The sequence below is a fragment of the Salvelinus alpinus genome, chromosome 16 (genome assembly GCF_045679555.1).
Source record: "Salvelinus alpinus chromosome 16, SLU_Salpinus.1, whole genome shotgun sequence".
Classification (NCBI taxonomy): Eukaryota; Metazoa; Chordata; class Actinopteri; order Salmoniformes; family Salmonidae; genus Salvelinus; species Salvelinus alpinus.
This window is the reverse complement of record NC_092101.1, coordinates 13,787,154-13,807,976: the sequence shown is the minus strand read 5'-3', so window position 1 is coordinate 13,807,976 and position 20,823 is coordinate 13,787,154. Positions and strand designations below refer to the sequence as shown.

The 20,823-nt window shown below is 43.1% G+C and overlaps 1 long non-coding RNA gene across 1 annotated transcript; it reads left to right on the top strand.

The window, feature by feature from the left end:
• The first annotated feature begins 14,419 nt into the window (after positions 1 to 14,419).
• On the top strand, positions 14,420 to 19,136 carry LOC139541772 (uncharacterized). Its single transcript, XR_011668403.1, has 3 exons — positions 14,420 to 14,853; positions 18,209 to 18,356; positions 18,931 to 19,136. It is a non-coding gene; the product is annotated as an uncharacterized lncRNA (long non-coding RNA).
• The last annotated feature ends 1,687 nt before the right edge of the window (positions 19,137 to 20,823 follow it).

The window sequence follows — 20,823 nt, the reverse complement described above, 5'->3', positions numbered from 1 at the left end:
ATTGATGGTGAGTATCGAAGGTATGTTCCGCCAAGTCACATCAACCAACCACTGGCAGAGTTCAGTCATGCTAGCCCATCTCTTTGGTGCAGTCTCCTCTCCCAGCTGTGTAAACTATGCCCTCAAGAAAACTGCTGATGACAATGAGAGCAACTTATGTAAGGATGTCTAGAACACTGTCCGTAATAACTTATGTGGATGACTGTCTTAAGTCTGTACCCGATGAGACACCTTTTCCTTCAAGTCTGTAGCAAACTCCGTCTATGACCCTTTGGGATTTCTAGCCCTATTGGATCTGCCGGCAAATAAGATTTCAGGCTCTTTGCAGATTCAACTGTGGATGAGACGTCAATATCCCAGAGGTCCTTGCTGAGTCATAGCAGGAATGGGTTAGTGACGTAGACAAGCGATCAATCTTCCACATCAGCAGATGTTTCAAAACCTGTGACCCACGGAGAGCTGTACACTGCACAGTTACACCACTTCTGCGAGGAAAGCGAAGTAGGGTACGGTACAGCTAGCTACTTGAGGCTAACGAGCATCAAAGGTAAGGTAATGCCTTTGTAATGGGCAACGCAAGAGTAGCCCTGTTAAAACAAATGACAATACCCAGATTAGAATTCCACTGCAGCTGTTGTCGCTGTGTGCGTCAACAGAATGCTGAAGGAAGAACTTGAAATGACACTCCAAGAATGAATCTTCTGAAGTACATTGCCAATGACTTCAGGATATTCCAGATGTATGTGGCAAACAGAGTTTCTAACATCCTAGATCTGTCACAGAAATCACGGTGGCAGTACTTGAATATTGCACTCAATTCCACAGATGGTACTTCACGTGGCATGACATTCCTAAAATCCGAGTGACGGCTAAAGGGTCCGGAATTCTTGGCAAAGACTGAGTCGAGCTGGCTGAAACCCCCAGAGGAGCCACACTCCATCTCTGATAACGACCCCGAGGTTAGAAAGGACGTCACCACTTTCAGTACAACAGTGACTCATGAACAATCCTATCACCAAGCTGAGAGAGTACTTCTCATCCTGGGATAGCCTGAAGAAAGCGACAACATGGTTAATGAAATTCTAAGAAATACTCTGGCAGCTAAGTGGGAATAGGAAAGAAGCACAAGCTACACTCTGCACAAAGGATCCTGACCACCAGAAGCAAAGCCATCAGGATGGACAAATGACAAAGGCCAGAATTCAGCTCAGTGAAGGACCTAGTATGCCAGGTCCAGCAGCAGTACTTCCAGGACGAGATAGCCGCACTAAGAGCAGGGAATGGCGCGGTGAAGAAAAGGTGCCCCATCTACAAACTAGATCCTGTTCTTACCAATGGAGTCTTGAGAGTTGGAGGAAGGCTGAGTAATATCGCAATGCCAGTGGAGTCAAAGCATTCAGCAATCCTGCCTGAAGACTGCCACCTACCCAAGCTACTTCTGAGCCACATCCACAAGGTAGTGGGTCGTTGTGGAAGAAACCAAATGCTCTCTAAACTCAGACAGAAGTACTGGATCATTCGAGCCAACTCTGCTGCCAGAAAAATAGTAAATGACTGTCTTATCTGTCAACGTTGGGGGATCAACACCGGGGAAGCGAAACCGGGGAAGCGACAACAGTTTTCCACCGCAATTGACCACTATTAGCAAATGCACTGCATAGCCGTTTAGTTTGATTTCCAATCATGCTTTTCATTTCAGGCTCTTTTGATTCTTGTTTCATTTAAAGCATTTATAAAGGCCTACTTTATTTTTGTTGGAATTGTCATGTACTAGAACTTGGATTTTGGTTTGTACGAACTATACCTACGCTATCAATCACCTGTTGGACCAACCCCAATCACACCTAAACAGTGAGTAGTCTAAGGTGAATAGAAATGTATTGATTATAGAATACAGAATTTTTCTTTGGAATGCACGTGGTTACCCCTGTCCCCAGTCTAAAGTGGAAATAGAACTTCAAATCAAATGTTATTTGTCACATGTGCCGAAAACAACAGGTGAGGACCTTACAGTGAAATGCTTACTTACAAGTCCTTAACCAACAATGCCGTTTTAAGAAAATACCTAAAACAAAGTAAGAGATAAGAAAAACAAATAACTAAATAACAATAGTGGGGCTATAGACAGGGGGTACCGGTTCAGAGTCAATGTGCGGGGGCACCGGTGTCGAGGTAATTATGTACATGCAGGTAGGGTTATTAAAGTGTCTATGCATAGATAATAACCCAGTAGCAGCAGCGTGGGGGGGGGGCAAATAGTCTGGGTAGCCATTTGATTAGCTGTTCAGGAGTCTTATGACTTGAGGTAGAAGCTGTTTAGAAGCCTCTTGGACCTAGACTTGGCGCTCTGGTACCGCTTGCCGTGCGGTAGCAGAAAGAACAGTCTATGACTAGGGTGGCTAGAGACTTTGACAATTTTTAGGGCCTTCCTCTGACACCGCCTGGCATAGAGGTCCTGGATGGCAGGAAGCTTGGCCCCGGTGATGTACTGGGCCTTACGCACTACCCTCTGTAGTGCCTTGCGGTCGAAAGCCAAGCAGCTGCCATACCAGGCAGTGACGCAACCCGTCTGGATGCTCTCGATGGTGCAGCTGTAAAACCTTTTGAGGATCTGAGGACCCATGCCAAATCTTTCAGTCTCCTGAGTGGGAATAGGTTGTTGTGACTTCTTCACGGCTGTCTTGATGCGCTTGGACCATGTTAGTTTGTTGGTGATGTGGACACCAAGGAACTTGAAGCTCTCAACCTGCTCCACTACAGCTCCATCGATGAGAATGAGGGCATGCTCGGTCCTCCTTTTACTGTAGTCCACAATCATCTCCTTTGTCTTGATTACGTTGAGGGAGAGGTTGTTGTCCTGGCACCACACAGCCAGGTCTCTGACCTCCCTATAGGCTGTCTTGTCGGTGTTGTGTCAAAGGCAAACTTAATGATGGTGTTGGAGTCGTGCCTGGCTGTGCAGTCATGAGTGAACAGGGAGTACAGGAGGGGACTGAGCACGCAATCTTGAGGGGCCCCTATGTTGAGGATCAGCGTGGCGGATGTGTTGTTACCTACCCTTACCACCTGGGGGCGGCCCATTAGGAAGTCCAGGATCCAGTTGCAGAGGGAGGTGTTTAGTCCCAGGGTCCTTAGCTTAGTGATGAGCTTTGAGGGCACCATGGTGTTGAACGCTGAGCTGTAGTCAATGAATAGCATTCTCACATACAGTTGAAGTCAGAAGTTTACATACACCTTCGCCAAATACATTTAAACTCAGTTGTTCAACATTTCTGACATTTAATCCTAGTATAAATTCCCTGTCTTAGATCAGTTAGGATCACCACTTTATTTTGAGAATGTGAAATGTCAGAATAATAGTAGAGAGAATGATTTATTTCAGCTTTTATTTCTTTCATCACATTCTCAGTGGGTCAGAAGTTTACATACACTCAATAATGTCTTGATCACATTGAGGGAGAGGTTGTTGTCCTTGCACCACATGGTCAGGTCTCTGATCTCCTCCCTATAGGCTGTCTCATCATTGATCGGTGATCAGGCCTATCATCAGCAAACTTAATGATGGTGTTGGATTTATGCCTATCCGTGCAGTCATGAGTGAACAGGGAGCACGCACCCTTGAGGGGCCCCTGTGTTGAGGATCAGCTTGGCGGATGTGTTGTTACCTACCCTTCCCACCTGGGGGTGCCCTGTCAGGAAGTCTAGGATTCAGTTGCAGAGGGAGGTGTTTAGCCCCAGGGTCCTTAGCTTAATGATGAGCTTTGAGGGCACCATAGTGTTGAACGCTGAGACGTATTTAATGAATAGTATTCTCACATAGGTGTTCATTTTTTCCAGGTGGGAAAGGGCAGTTTGGAGTGCAATAGAGATTGCATCATCTGTGGATCAGTTGGTGCGGTATGCAAATTGGAGTGGGTCTAGGGTTTCTGGGATAATGGTGTTGTGAGCCATGACCAGCCTTTCAAAGCATTTCATGGCAACAGACGTGAGTGCTTCGGGGCGGTAGTCATTTAGGCAGGTTACCTTCGTGTTCTTGGGCACAGGGACTATGGTGGTCTGCTTGAAACATGTTGGTATTACAGACTCAGACAGGGAGAGGTTGAAAATGTCAGTGAAGACACTTGCCAGTTGGTCAGCGCATGCGCGCAGTACACGTCCTGGTAATCCGTTTGGCCCAGCGACCTTGTGAATGTTGACATGTTAAAGGTCTTACTCACGTCGGCTGCGGAGAGCGTGATCACACAGTCATCCGGACCAGCTGATGCTCTCATGCATGTCTCAGTGTTACTTGACTCAAAGCGAGCATAGAAGTGATTTAGCTTGTCTTGTAGGCTCGTGTCACTGGGCAGCTCTCGGTTGTGCTTCCCTTTGTAGTCTGTGATAGTTTGCAAGACCTGCCACATCCAACGAGCGTCGGAGTCGGTGTAGTACGATTTGATCTTACTCCTGTATTGACACTTTGCCTGTTTGATGGTTCGTCGGAGGGCATAGCGGGATTTCTTATAAGCTTCCGGGTTAGAGTCCCACTCCTTGAAAGCAGCAGCTCTACCTTATAACTCGGTCCGAATGTTGTCTGTAATCCATGGCTTCTGGTTGGGGTATGTACGTACAGTTACTGTGGGGACGACATCCTCGATGCACTTATTGATAAAGCCAGTGACTGATGTGGTGTACTCCTCAATGCCATCGGAAGAATCCCGGAACATATTCCAGTCTGTGCTATCAAAACAGTCCTGTAGTTTGCATCTGCTTCAACACTTTTTTATAGACCGAGTCACTGGTGCTTCCTGCTTTAATTTTTGCTTGTAAGCAGGAATCAAGAGGATAGAATTATGGTGAGATTTGCCAAATAGAGAGCGAAGGAGAGCTTTGTACACGTATCTGTGTGGAGTAAAGGTGGTCTAGAATTTTTCCCCCTCTGGTGGCACATGCTGATTGAAATTCGGTTAAACTGATTTAAGTTTCCCTGCATTAAAGTCAACGGCCACCAGGAGCGTTGCCTCTGGGTGAGCGTTTTCCTGTTTGCTTATGGCGGAATACAGCTCATTGAGTGTGGTTTTAGTGCTAACTTCGTTCTGTGGTGGTATATACAGCTACGAATAATACAGATGAAAACTCTCTAGGTAGATAGTGTGGTCTACAGCTTATCATGAGATACTCTACCACAGGCGAGCAAAACCTTGAGACTTCCTTAGATATCATGCACCAGCTGTTGTTTACATAAATGCATAGGCCCCCGCCCCGTGTCTTACCAGAGGCTGCTGTTCTGTCTTGCCAATAGAGTGTATAACCCGCCAGATGTATGTTCTTAATGTCGTCGTTCAGCCACGACTCGGTGGAACATAAGATATTACAGTTTTTAATGTCCCGTTGGTAGGATATTCCGATTTGGATACAAAGTCACTACAGTATTATATAGACCCATGATTGCATACTCATATCGCATAACTGAACAGCAAACCTTGTTTCAATAAACAAATAAAGCAACAGCTCACGGCACACAACGCTTCTCCCGCATGTGTCCTACTTTTTGTGTGCATGTACTGACATGTATGTTTAACTGATAGATGTGCACACACACAACATGTTAACATACATACAGTCAATTGTAAAGTATTTTGTCTGTAATGTCTTTTTCGTTATGTGTCGGACCCCAATAAGACTAGCTGTCGCCAATGGCGTCGGCTAATGGGGATCCGAATAAAATCTAACATTCCCTAAATGGTACTTTCCCTAACTTATCAGTTACCAGTTCTTGCCGTTAAAGGCGAAGCCCCCTTGGTAAGCCTGCTAAAAGGTTATCTTCCCCTCCTTGAGGACCAGGATAAGAGAGGTCCAGGAAATAAGAGAGTGTGAGAGAGAGAGTACTTTTGTATCATACGTGAAGAGCCATTTTTACAACCCACTGTCTTGGAGGAAAGTATTTGGGGATGAAACTTAGTCTATTGTCAGTTCAACATAATGTTCAACATATGACATTAAAACGTTATATTTTTGCAGGGGAAAGTTACCAGTGACACTACCTGGAGTCATGCAGTAGAATGACGTTGAGTTCAGCAGTGCATTCAGTGTTCAATGTAATTGTGATTTATAACATACATTGGGAGGCAATTGTATCAAGACAGAGAAAAGCTTGTCAGAGGCAACACTCCCGGTGATCTCATTGGCTCTTGACGTGCTGTAGATTGGATAACAGTAGGCATCTGGAGAACATTTAAGCCTTTTTCTATAGGCACACCAAGGCTAAGGTGTAGAGAAAATTGACAGTTTAGGATAGAAGCAACACTACTGTGACTCAACAGGTGCAGAGCGTGACCGAGGGTTGACGTCTTGCTTCCCTACAGGAATAGAGATGCATACAAAACATACAAACACTTAGACGTAACAGAAATGAGCTACAAGTGTATTTATTACACACAACTGTACATTCAGCGTTGATCAATCGATGAACACTAGCCATAAATGTTTGGTCTATCTGCAGTCCTATTCAGTACAAGCTAAGTGGCTTGGTTAAAGATCTGATAACATTCCGTGGAAAACAATATGCAAAAATCTGAAATGGTGCAAATACTTTTTTGCACTGTACATATGAACCTGAAAACCCCCATACCTCTGCACACTGATCTAGTACTGTTACTCCCTGTATATAGCTTCATTTGTGTATTTTATTCTTTTTGTATTACTATTTTTAAATCTCATTATTATTTTTTAACTCTGCATCGTTGGGAAGGCTGGTAAGCAACCATTTCACAGTGAATTCTACCTCCATTGTAATCGGCGCATGTGACAAAAAAAAAGTGATTTTATTTGTCCACAGCTGGTATATTAGTAGGATTTACTCACTTTGGCAGATCAAAAGTGTTAACCTTCAGCAAGACTCTCTGAAAAGATAGACCAAGGGAATTGATCCTTGCATGACCCAAAATGGTGGATGTTATGTAACTTGGTTGTTGAACCATGTTCAAAAACATCAGACATTGAGTCTGTTTCCATGAGTCTCATTCCATATCAGAGATGTTCACATTTAGAGGAAAAAGACGAGTCAGTCTATCTAACAAGCTGTGTGCGGAAACTACAGTATGTGCAGCTGACCTTCTGTCCACAGACGTTTCCTCTGCCTGTTGTTGTTGTTCTCTCTCAACACCCTGGGGCTCCCTTACTCTCATGGCTGATGTTATGTCGGCCATATTATCCTCAGCACAATGGACAAAAGTCTGTCACACTCTTTTTGTTCTATTCTCATTGCTTTTGGAATGTTGTTGTACCAAATAACCATAGTGAATGTATGTGTTGATTGTATGATTTGGAATTCAGTAAAATGAACTAAAGAGTCAGCTGCCCTCATTTTAAACGATTGATTTGTTGCTTCCCACCGTTGGCCCTACAGCCACAAGTGTATCCCTCACCTCATCTGTTTGGTCTCCATGTGAACTGGGAGAGGAACAAAAAGAGCCTTTTTGGAGCAAACATCACTGCAAATTATGTGCTCTCACCTCTTTTCCCTATCCTCTACCTTACCCATTTCCCCCACCTCTTCCCCCTCTCCTTTCCCATTCTGCAGCTACAGTACAGGGCCTTCGGAAATTATTCAGACCCCTTGACTTTCTCCACATTTTGTTACGTTACAGCCTTTCTAAAATGGATTGCATAAAAATGTTTCCTTATCCATCTACACACAATACCCCGTAATGACAAAGCGAAAACAGGTTTTAGAAAGGTTTACACATTTCTAAATAAAAAAATTACTGAAATACCTCATTTACATAAGTATTCAAAACCTTTGCTATGACACTCGAAATTGAGATCAAGTGCATCCTGTTTCAATTGATCATCCTTGAGATGTTTCTACAACTTGATTGGAGGCCACCTGTGGTAAATTCAATTGATTTGACAAGGCACACACCTGTATATACAGTTGAAGTCGGAAGTTTGCATACACTTAGGTTGGAGTCATTAAAACTCGTTTTTCAACCACTCCACAAATTTCTTGTTAACAAACTATAGTTTTGGGAAATCAGATAGGAAATCAGACAATTTTTTACAGACAGATTATTTAACTTATAATTCAATGTATCACCATTCCAGTGGGTCAGAAGTTTATATACACTAAGTTGACTGTGCCTTTAAACAGCTTGGAAAATTTCAGAAAATTATGTCATGGCTTTAGAAGCTTCTGATAGGCTAATTGACATTATTTGAGTCAATTGGAGGTGTACCTGTGGATGTATTTCAAGGCCTACCTTCAAACCCAGTGCCTCTTTGCTTGACATCATGGGAAAATCAAAATAAATCAGCCAAGACCTCAGAAAAAAAAATGTAGAACTCCACAAGTCTGGGTCATCCTTGAGGGCAATTTCCAAAAACCTGAAGGTTCCACGTTCATCTGTACAAACAATAGTACGCAAGTATAAACACCATGGGACCACGCAGCCATCATACCGTTCAGGAAGGAAACACGTTCTGTCTCCTAGAGATGAACGTACTTTGGTGCGAAAAGTGCAAATCAATCCCAGAACAACAACAAAGGACCTTGTGAAGATGCTGGAGGAAACAGGTACAAAGTATCTATATCCACAGTAAAACGAGTCCTATATCAACATAACCTGAAAGGCCGCTCAGCAAGGAAGAAGCCACTGCTCCAAAACCGCCATAAAAAAGCCAGACTACGGTTTGCAACTGCATATGGGGACAAAGATCGTACTTTTTGGAGAAATGTCCTCTGGTCTGATGAAACAAAAATAGAACTGTTTGGCCATAATGACCATTGTTATGTTTGGAGGAAAAAGGGAGAGGTTTGCAAGCTGAAGAACACCATCCCATCCGTGAATCGCGGGGGTGGCAGCATCATGTTGTGGGGGTGCTTTGCTGCAGGAGGTACTGGTGCACTTCACAAAATAGATGGCATCATGAGGGAGGAATATTATGTGGATATATTGAAGCAACATCAAGACATCAGTCAGGAAGTTAAAGCTTGGTCGCAAATGGGTCTTCCAAATGGACAATGACCCCAAGCATACTTCCAAAGTCATGGCAAAATGGCTTAAGGACAACAAAGTCAAGGTATTGGAGTGGCTAGCATAAAGACCTCAATCCTATAGAAAATGTGTGGGCAGAACTGATAAAGGATGTGCGAGCAAGGAGGCCTACAAACCTGACTCAGTTACACCAGCTCTGTCAGGAGGAATGGGCCAAAATTCACCCAACCTATTGTGGGAAGCTTGTGGAAGGCTCCCCAAAATGTTTAACCAAAGTTAAACAATTTAAAGGCAATGCTACCAAATACAAATTGAGTGTATGTGAACTTCTGACCCACTGGGAATGTGATGAAAGAAGTAAAAGCTGAAATAAATCATTCTCTCTACTATCATTCTGACATTTCACATTCTTAAAATAAAGTGGTGATCCTAACTGACCTAAGACAGGGAATTTTTACTAGGATTAAATGTCAGAAATTGTGATAAACTGAGTTGAAATGTATTTGGCTAAGGTGTATGTAAACTTCCGACTTCAACTGTGTAAGGTCCCACAGTTGACAGTGCATGTCAGAGCAAAAACCAAGCCATGGGGTTGAAGGAATTGTCCGTAGAGCTCAGAGACATGATTGTGTCGAGGCACAGATATGGGGAAGGGTACCCAAACATGTCTGCAGCATTGAAGGTCCCCAAGAACACAGTGGCCTCCATCATTCTTAAATGGAAGTTTTGAACCACCAAGACTCTTCCTAGAGCTGGCTGCCAGGCCAAAGTGAGCAATCGGGGGAGAAGGGCCTTGGTCAGGGAGGTGATCAAGAACCCAATGGTCACTCTGACAGAGCTCCAGAGTTCCTCTGTGGAGATGGGAGAACCTTCCAGAAGGACAACCATCTCTGCAGCACTACCAATCAGGCCTTTATGGTAGAGTGGCCAGATGGACGCCACTCCTCAGTAAAAGGCACATGACAGCCCACTTGGAGTTTGCCAAATCAGACCTCAGACCATGAGAACCAAGATTCTCTGGTCTGATGAAACCATGATTGGCCTGAATGCCAAGCGCCACGTCTGGAGGACGCATCCATTATTTATGTTAGGCATGTCTAATGAAACATTATGATATGAAGAAAATGTAGCCTATTTCAAAAGTACACAATAGCACATTCTGAGTTGTCCTTATGTTAGGCCCTGATCTGGCTATGCCATATGGCTGTGAGCTACACTAGTTGATTTAGCTGGCAAGATTTGCTTATAATTCCGGTGGCATTATTTTATATTATTTAATAGTATGAACAATAGCCTACAGATGAAAAAAAAAATGTCTTTTTCCCAAACAATTTGAGGGAGTGCGCACATGCCGCTGTTCTGTGTTGAGCAGTTAACAAAGAACCTTTTGTACAAACCCATAAAGGCTCAGATCATGCACTGTCCCCTTCATCCTTCATCTCTGGTAGAGGAATCAGTCGCGCAACAGGCCTGATGCGCGATGCTCTTAGCTCTTGCATTTAGCTGTAACCATGACGACAAGTCTTGGAAGGTATACGTCTGCCCTGTATCATCTTTGATGATTCTTAGTGTGATGCAGTACTTCACAAAGCCATCACGATAAACAGCTGGCAGCTTGCCAAGAAGTCTGTCTATGAGAGGCACATTTCACATTTTCCCTGTCATTTTCACCTTCCACATCAGTGGGAACAGGGAGGGAGAACTCTTATAAGGCATCGTTATCCCCTAGTCTGATAAGTGGGGCTTTCAGGATGCTGTTGATCTCACTTTGTACCAGCTGGGGAGCCTGGCCATACTTTGCTCTTAAAACTATGAGAGCAACAGTATATAGGTTGGTGGCATACATGTAGAACAGACAGACAGCATGGCAACATGATAGCAGAAGCCAGCAGGACCTGAAACTTGTAGGGCTCTGATAGGTGACTGTGGATGCCCATCAGGCTGTCTAAGGGAGTGAACGTTATTTATAATAAAGATTACATGGGGAAAATCAGACCTCTGAAATGAAAATGGATGGCCCTCCCTTCAGCAAAATCTATTTCACCTAAACCCTCCATGAACGCTTAAGAAAAGTGACCCTCCCCTATACCCAAAATAATAATTTAAAACAATATGGATAGCAGAGAACATGTCTCCCGTTTACCCTCACTCCTTGGACAGACCAGGGCCTTAGATAAGCAGTTTTAGAAACTGTTCTTTGTTATTTAAGCATTACATGGCAATGCAGGAATTTTGATAGCGCACATGGCAATGGGCCAGAAGGTTGTGGGTTCACAGACCACCGTGGACAAGAGAAGGGGTGGAAAGATCTCCTTAATAGTAAAAGCATTGAATTAATCTATCATCGTATTTGCAGGTTCGAGAAAAAATTTACCTTTATAAACATTTCATGCAATTCTACATCAATTTACATATTAGCAGAATCTTTTTTAATACCACACAAATTACAGAAATGCAACGAAACTGTACCTGTTAGCAAATAATTTAATCTGAGACATCATTTGGAATGTGAGCATGGTACTTTCAAAAGTTAGGCCTATCTTTCCATCCCAGACAGAGTAGGCCTACTGACACAGAAAAATGGAAGCTTTAACTGCTGGCTACTCTTCTTCTGTGACTTTACCCAACAAGTCAAAAGTGTTTCCTTAAAAGCTGTCTGAGTTTAACCATCTTCTATTGTATAGAAAGTAAGTAGCTTAATCAATTGATAGCGACAGAATTAGATTACTTCCCAAGCAAAGTCTATTTTTTGTCTTCTTGACTATAGATGGTTGTGGCTCAGCCTCTGAACGTCAACAAAACAAAACAATGATATCTGCATATGCATCGGAGTCACGTCTTTCTTAGGTATTTTACAGCTTGCTTCTAGCATAAAGAATCGCGGAAAAAAGAGAGGCTGGGGAAAAGCAGGAGCTGAGACAAAACGCTGGTTGACTTGACAAACAAGATGAACTGGCAACAGACAAATAGAGAACACAGGTATAAGTACCCAGGGGATATTGGGGAAGATGGGCGACACCTGGAGGGGGGTGGAGATAAGCACAAGGACCGGTAAAACAGATCAGGGTGTGACACATCCAGCTTCTTCACCTGTGGTATCGTCAAGGGGGGAGGGAGGGGAACTGAAGAGTATTTCTGTCTGTAATAGTCATTTTGTGGGGAAAAACTCATTCTGATTGGCTGGGCCTGGCTCCCAAGCGGCTTGGCTGGGTTGTGCTTCGGAGGACGCATGGCTTTCGACCTTCGTCTCTCCCGAGCCCGTACGGGAGTTGTAGCGATGAGACAAGATAGTAATTACTAGCGATTCGATACCACGAAAATTGGGGAGAAAAGGGGGTAAAATGTTTTTTTTTAAAGTTTTTAAAAAATCTTAAGCTAACAACAACAGCCCTTCACTGACACGAAGGTAGGCTATTTAAAGAGTGCAGAGTGGAGGAATTGACTGACACTGTCACTTTGTATAAATGATTGGAGACAGGCACAAGAATAGTATTTAGTGTTTTAGCCTATAATATTTGCATGAAAATCTGTCCGCCAATTGGATGGAAACCTAGCTATTATGGAGAAATGTTTGCCATAGCCCGGAAATGTCTGGATACAGGCTTCGATTGATTAAAAAAGGTTAGTAGCCTCCAAGTGGAGCAGAGGCAATCATATATTTTCTTTCCTTCACTTAGTCTCCCTCTCCTATCACTGAGTTGAATATTTCATAACCAAAGTGTGCTGGCTTCTGCTTTCATGTTGCCATGCTGTCTGTCTGTTCCTCAGGTGGAATATAGTGGGAGTTTGTTTCATTTGATTAATTTGATACCCACATGGTGAGCAGCAGTGCATGATGTTGTATTTGCATGCAGTGTATGTTGTTATCATGGCAGAGACGGCCCCTTTGGGGCTTCTCATGGCTACTGCAGGGCAGCCTGTTCAAGTGGATGATACACTGCAACGAGAGACAATGAGAAAGTGAAAGAGAGAGGCTTTCCATATTAACATACTGACCATTGACTCTCAATCTGCACTGTGGGCAGTGTGTGTGTGTGTGTGTGTGTGTGTGTGTGTGTGTGTGTGTGTGTGTGTGTGTGTGTGTGTGTGTGTGTGTGTGTGTGTGTGTGTGTGTGTGTGTGTGTGTGTGTGTGTGTGTGTGTGTGTGTGTGTGTGTGTGTGTGTGTGTGTGTGTGTGTGTGTGTGTGTGTGTATGGACTCCTTATGTCATCAGTGTCCTTTCTGTGGGGAACATGCTGGCTGAGCAGGCCATTAGTATGCTGGTCTAAAGCAGGCAGGGTGGATATAGTAAGCTTAGTGGGCTGGTTCCTAGTGCTACAAGCTTAAACAAACGTAAAGCTCCATCTGCCCACATACTTTCCCTTTATCGACCAGAGCAACGACCCTCAAACTCTGCATGCTGTGGTCTGTCTATGAGGTGATAAGCGATTGATGGTTTGTGACTGTGTGTGTGACGGGTTGTGTTTGTGTGTTTGTGTTTGGGTGTGTACATGCATGCATGTCTGTGTATGTATGTATGTGTGTGTGTGTGTGTGTGTGTGTGTGTGTGTGTGTGTGTGTGTGTGTGTGTGTGTGTGTGTGTGTGTGTGTGTGTGTGTGTGTGTGTGTGTGTGTGTGTGTGTGTGTGTGTGTGTGTGTGTGTGTGTGCGCGTGTGCATGTGCATACATGCCTGCAAACAAGGAAATATAGCAGACACTAAATATGTCAGTGTAGCGAAGACTCTTATTAATCTCATCAGGAGCTGAGAGATTTCTCCTGTGGGGTATGTGACCGTGTCAGGGTAGGATAAGAGGAACTAAGTCCTCTCAAGGTGTGTCTGCTCTGAACATGGCTGCCAATGCAATTTCTCTGAAGAACTCTGCTCTCTCAAAGACGGCAATTAATCAATAATAATCCAAGAGCCCATCAGGTTGTGTAATGGTGATAGTGTCTCTCTCTCTCAGCGACAGTAAAACAGGTTTAGGGAGTGGCCACTGGCCGGTTGTCAGAAAGCACTGCACACAGACGTCAATTCAACATCTAATCCACGTAGGTTCAATGTCATTTCATTGAAATGACGTGGAAACAACGTTGATTCAACCAGTGTGTGCCCAGTGAGTGATGCAGCCCTTATGACTCATAAAGAGAAGATGATCAAATACGCCCTGGTTGAGATTCACTTAAGCATCCTACTGTATCTGCCATAGGCCTTTGTTACCTGGGCTTGGGGTTCAACACTGGGAAAATGTACTTGTTTTTAAACGGGTTCAGTGGACAAAATGCTAGTCTAAAGTCATTATAATGAAGGATTTCTATACCATGACCCTACTCTCACACTCTTAAGGACATTATGTGTGGGTATGTGTCGAAATTATAGCGACATTTTACTGCTTCTCTGTCATAAAAATCTAATTTCCTCACTACATTCAAATACAAGCGTTTCTGCATCACACCGGTAAAAACGGACCATCTACATTTCCTGGTTGTAAGGAACCCAACAATATCCAGAATTCATTGCGATTTCAGGACATAGTACCGCCACTGTCAAGGTGGATCCAGTTGAGAATGGGCGCCAACAGTTACTAACGTTACTCACTGGACCAGCCACTCATTCATAGAATATCAGCTTGCAATTAACTATTTATTTTAATTTTTGTATCAACAACAATTCTAACCAAGTTTAGTTGTGGTGTGGTGCTCAGTACCTGGATGTGCAAACTACAAGCAAGCACAGGCTGCTGTGGTACCATTTCATTGGTTACCTGCCGGAGATATTCCTCGGAGCCGACAGAGACGGCACAGAGGGCAATGATGTGAATACTCCCGTGCAAAGCACCCCACATGTCCATGTTTGTAGTCAACACTTTCAGCCAGAGGATTTTGAAACGTCGAACAGAGGTAACCTAGCTAACTTAGCTAACTAACTACCGAACTACATTTGTTTGTCTAAACCAAAATCTAGCTAGCTAGCTTTCATAAAACGCTGGCTATATATTCCAAAGCAAATCAATGTAATTAGCCCGCTGCTATCTGGAGTTGTGATTTGTAACTTTGCAAGCTAATGTTAGCTACGTTAGGTAACGTTAGCTACAGCCTACTAGACTATAATTAACCATTAGTTAGCTAGCTAACTAACTATCGCATAGGCTAATGTGACTGGCCTATGTGTTCTATATACACAATTTGATCCCACCAACATCAAGCACAGCACCATGAACTAGTGTAAGTCACTTTGCTAAATCTTTCCATGACTCCATGATGAGCCAATAAATATACTGGAGCTAGGCATTAACATGGTTCGTGTCGTGTTGTCATAGTTGGTGTGTTTACAAGTAGGCTACAACTTCTACTGTAGTTCTCTTTGTATTATGGAGGCTTAGTTGATTGTTTATGGAAAGCTTGAAGTCTAAATTGGAGAGAAGCAGAGGTATTCATAAGGAGGAGATGGTGTGGGTGACTGACTGGTGTCTGTTGGGAGTGGGTATTGAGTGAAGTTGAGTATGCATGATCTATTGACATGAGGGGAATGGGTAGATATACCCTGCAAACAAAAATGAGTCATTAGGATGTCCCCGGAAAGTCATGAAATGGTTGCCAGGTCAGGACATTGTGTCATGGTCCCCTGGAGGTTTTGTCCTGTTCCCGGTTTGTTCCCAGGACGTACCCAAGGACGATGTTTCAAGATTCCCTGAAAGTTTTTGTCTAGTTCCCGGTTTGTCCCGAGGACATCCCTGAGGACATATTTAGGACGTTCTTGGGATGTTGTGTCATGGTCCCCTGGAGGTTTTTGTCTAGTACTCGGTTTGTTCCGGGGACGCTTGTGATGGAAATGTTTATGTTTGCGTTTTTCTAATAACCAAGTTCTGTGTCATTGCAAGTGACTGATTGAATGAATCCTCACGATCAGTATCTGCAATTTGGTAGTACACCCAGACCCTTGTTTTGAGAACGAAAGCTATCTCAGTTTCAAGGTTTCAGCTAAGAGAGAAGGTATTGAGGTATTGGTCCATCACATACATGACCCAGTATTGGTCGGTCACATGAATGAAGCAAATGTTAATGATGAATTAATTATGAATGATGAATAAGATAAATCATGCAAATATAACTTGTCTGTATATAAGAGATCTAGCGGGACTGCCACGTTGGAGCTCCTGATCAACATGTGTACTTTGTGCATTGAGTTGGTTGGAGCCTCTCCAGTGTGCTGATAATAAATAATCATTAATTTAAGATTGATTTTGAGTGTCCCTGTGTAGAATTTCCATGACACGTTACCTGATGGTCACAAAGAGAAGTTATCCCTAAAAAACATATGTTTTCTACCAACGGCACACATACCCTAGTTTCATTACACAACACCCCTTGTTACCATTGCCTAGCCCATCTAGGCCCTGATTGGTGAACCACTGATCTATTCACAGCTCTTTGGCTTTTGGCAATGTTAGTGACACCCCCACACACAGTGCTTTTACCATACAATGTTATCAACATGCATATTTTGACACGCTTTGACATACATGATTGCATTGTCCATGTTCATTGATACAATAATGATGTCCTAATTATGTCCTCAGCTGGAATTTTAACTCACAACCTTTTGGTTCACAGCATTCTGCTCTTCCTGTTGTGTCGATTAATGATTTTGCCAGTATTCCTACAATTTGCAGTGAAGCTCTGCTCTGTTAAAAATACACTCAATAACAACTACTATATTTATCATAGTGATTTAGGAGTAACATTCAAACGGAATAATATGCCACACCAACATTAGGCACCTACTGAACAGGCAACTCCGGGATGCTGGCCGTCTAGGCAGAGTTGCAAAGAAAAAGCCATCTCAGACTGGCCAATAAAAAGAAAAGATTAAGATGGGCAAAAGAACACAGACACTGGACAGAGGAACACTGCCTAGAAGGCCAGCATCCCGGAGTTGCCTCTTCACTGTTGACGTTGAGACTAGTGTTTTGCGGGTACTATTTAATGAAGCTGCCAGTTGAGGACTTGTGAGGCATCTGTTTCTCAAACTAGACACTCTAATGTACTTGTACTCTTGCTCAGTTGTGCACCGGGGCCTCCCACTCCTCTTTATATTCTGGTTAGGGCCAGTTTGCTCTGTTCTGTGAAGGGAGTAGTACACAGCATTGTATGAGATCTTCAGTTTCTTGGCAATTTCTCGCATGGAATAGCCTTAATTTCTCAGAATAAGAATAGACTGACGAGTTTCAGAAGAAAGTACTTTGTTTCTGGCCATTTGAGCCTGTAATCGAACCCACAAATGCTGATGCTCCAGATACTCAACTAGTCTAAAGAAGGCCAGTTTTATTGCTTCTTTAATCAGAACAACAGTTTTCAGCTGTGCTAACATAATTGCAAACGGGTTTTCTAATGATCAATTAGCCTTTCCAAATTATAAACTTGGATTAGCTAACATTGGAACACAGGAGTGCCATTGGAACACAGGAGTGATGGCTGCTGATAATGGGCCTCTGTACGCCTATGTAGATATTCCATAAAAAATCTGCTATTTCCAGCTACAATGGTCATTTACAACATTAACAATATCTACACTGTATTTCTGATCAATTTGATGTTATTTTAATGGGAAAAAATGTGCTTTTCTATAAAAACAAGGACATTTCTAAGTGTCCCCAAACATTTGAACGGTAGTGTATATATTTTTTGACTAAAATAGCAGTGCAGATTGTACTCTTCTGCTAAGTGCAGAGATGTATTATAGGTAATGAATGTGTGGGGCACTTCTGAAATTCTGGAGAAAGATCAGTTTCCCTGAAATCCAGAGGTTGTGAATTCAAATCCCAGGTGGGGTCATATTGAAAGTCAGTACTAAGTGATCAGGTTATATTGTGATTTATTAAAGATTTTTACACAATTTTAGCTGAACAGCGTACCACAGCTTAAAATCTCGATACCATTTCATTACTTTACTTATAATGGTTTGGGACACCTGGGACCATCTCATGACAAAAACCTCCAGCAGACCATGACACAATGTCCCAAGAGCGTCCTAAAAATGTCCTTGGGGACGTTCCTGGGACAAACCGGGAACTACACAAAACCTCCAGGGGACTATTTCACAACATCCCTAGAACATCCCAAAAACGTCCTCGGGGACATCCCCGGGACAAACCAGGAACTAGACAAAACCTGCAGGTGACCATGACACAACGTCCTGACTAGCAACATAAGCCTAATGTTTTTATATTTTCAATTTGTCTTTATAAACACACAGGCCACCTGGAGGCATTGCACAGTGCTCTCCTGAAGTACAACTCAAACTGGCAGCATTTTGGGCGCCTGGGCATGAAGGGAGAGGACACATCTTGTTATCTCGGATTATAATGAGAATGTGGGACGCAAACAAGCCCGGAGAGCCAAAGGTATTTATGAAAGCATAATCCCCTTTTGAGAAAACAAATTCACCAATACACAAGCCAAGTGCTTCTCAAAATGTTCACACCCTTGCAGTCAGTTCTTTGGCATAGGGGAGATGGGCTGTTAGTACACTCTTCTAGCCTATTTACTCTATTGATGGCAGTGCTTGTCTACTCAACAGCACGACTGTAGGTGCTCATACACAACAATACAGTAGAATATCTGCAAGTCGAGCCCCCTCAAACTTTTCACCCCCCCGCATTCAGTTCGTTAGTATGGGGAAGAAGGGCTGTTAGTATACTCTTCTAGACTATTGTTGGCAGTGCTTGTCTACTTAACAGCACAACTGTAGGTACTTATAGACAACAATACACATCTATACCCTCTACAAGTCAAGCCCCCTCAAGCTGTTCACGCCCTTGCAGTCAGTTCTTTGTTAACAGCCCATCTCAATGCCCCGTTATTGACTCTGAGTGTAACAAAACACATACCAGTCTATTGTACCCATTTTTGTTTAAAGATAAACATGGTTTGTTATATGGTTACACAGCCTCATGATCAGTCTTCATGTCTTTCCAGGAGACTTGCCGTACAAACAAATCTTCTGCAAGAGGTCGAAGCAGTAGGTGGCGAAAAAAATGTATGAGGTGTTCTTAATGTTTTGTGCATTCAGTGTATTATATTTTATAGAATGTTTTATGTAATATTTTTAACAAGTGTACTGACAAGTGACTAAATGATTCCAGCTGCATCAGAAACCAATACAGTGTTGACTTCTGGATCAATTCATTGTGATATTCATGAAATGTATTTGAAATTAACTACCTACAATCTTCCCACTGGGCACAATCTGGTTGAGGAAACGTAGGATATGTCCGGTCCCGGTGGCATGCATTGAAACGTGTGGCTTTCTCGTGGCTTTCTTTTGCAAAATAACTATGAATTACCAGATTTATTTTCAAATAATTGTCACCATATAACATATTAGGGTGTGGAAGGTTCACTGTATTACAAGGAACAACAAACAGGTTGTAAGGGTGTTTAACTGGCGGCAGAGAAGTCCGACGCAGGAGAGAAATAACTGTGTTTCCAACGGCGCAGATTATTTACAAAAAACCCACTGGAAAACATAATAAAATCAATGGGTAACATAACCCGACGCACACCAGTACAGACGTACACATACACTTACAATAAACAATCACCGACAAGGACATGAGGGGAAACAGAGGGTTAAATACACAACATGTAATTGATGGGATTGGAACCAGGTGTGATGGTAGACAAGACAAAACCAATGAAAAATGGATCAGCGATGGCTAGAAGGTCGGTGACGTCGACCGCCGAACACCGCCTGAACAAGGAGAGGGAACAACTTTGACGGAAGTCGTGACACAGGTCTATTTCGCTCCAGCAGCTAGCATAAACTGTCAGTACGCAATTCACCTGAGGGATCATGGCGGCTCAACACCTAACAAAATAAAGAGCTGGCTGCTACTAACCAAGAGATTGTTTTGTGGAGAAAATTACCTCTGCCCTTGACTTGCAAATAAAACCAGTAAATTGATATCTTAATCTGCTAACTTCTGAAGTGGATACCTACTCAACTAAAGTGGAAAGTTTGGAGACAGAGGCCAATGTGACAGAGCGGCGACTCCATGACCTGGAAACAGCGCAAACTAAACTATTACTGAACAAAAATATAAACGCAACAATTTCAATGATTTTACTGACTTATAGTTCATATAAGGAAATCAGTCAATTTAAATAAATTCATTAGGCCCAAATCTATGTATTTCACATGACTAGGCAGGGGCGCTGCCATGGGTGGGCCTGGGAGGGCCTAGGCTCACCCACTTGGGAGACAGGCCCAGCCAATCAGAATGAGTTTTTCCCCACAAAAGGGCTTTATTACAGACAGAAACACTCCTCAGTTTCATCAGCTGTCCGGGTGGCAGGTCTCAGATGATCCCGCAGGTGAAGAAGACGGATGTGTAAGTCTTGGGCTGGCGTGGTTACACGTGGTCTGCGGTTGCGAGGCCGGTTGGATGTACTTTCAAATTTTCTAAAGCAAAGTTGGAGGTGGCTTATGGTAGAGAAATTTACTTTCAATTTTCTGGCAACAGCTCTAGTGGACATTCCTGCTGTCAGCATGCAATTTGCACGCTCCCTAAAAACTTGAGACATCTGTGGCATTGTGTTGTGTGACAAAACTGCACATTTTAGAGTGGCCTTTTATTGTCCGAAGCACAAGGTGCACTTATGTAATAATCATGTTGTTTAATCAGCTTCTTGATATGCCACACCTGTCAGGTGGATGGACTATCTTGGCAAAGGAGAAATGCTCACTAACGGAGATGCAAACAAATTTGTGCACAAAATTGGAGAGAAATATGTTTTATAGAAAATTTCTGGGATCATTCATTTCAGCTCATGAAACATGGGACCAACACTTTCCGTGTTGTGTTTATA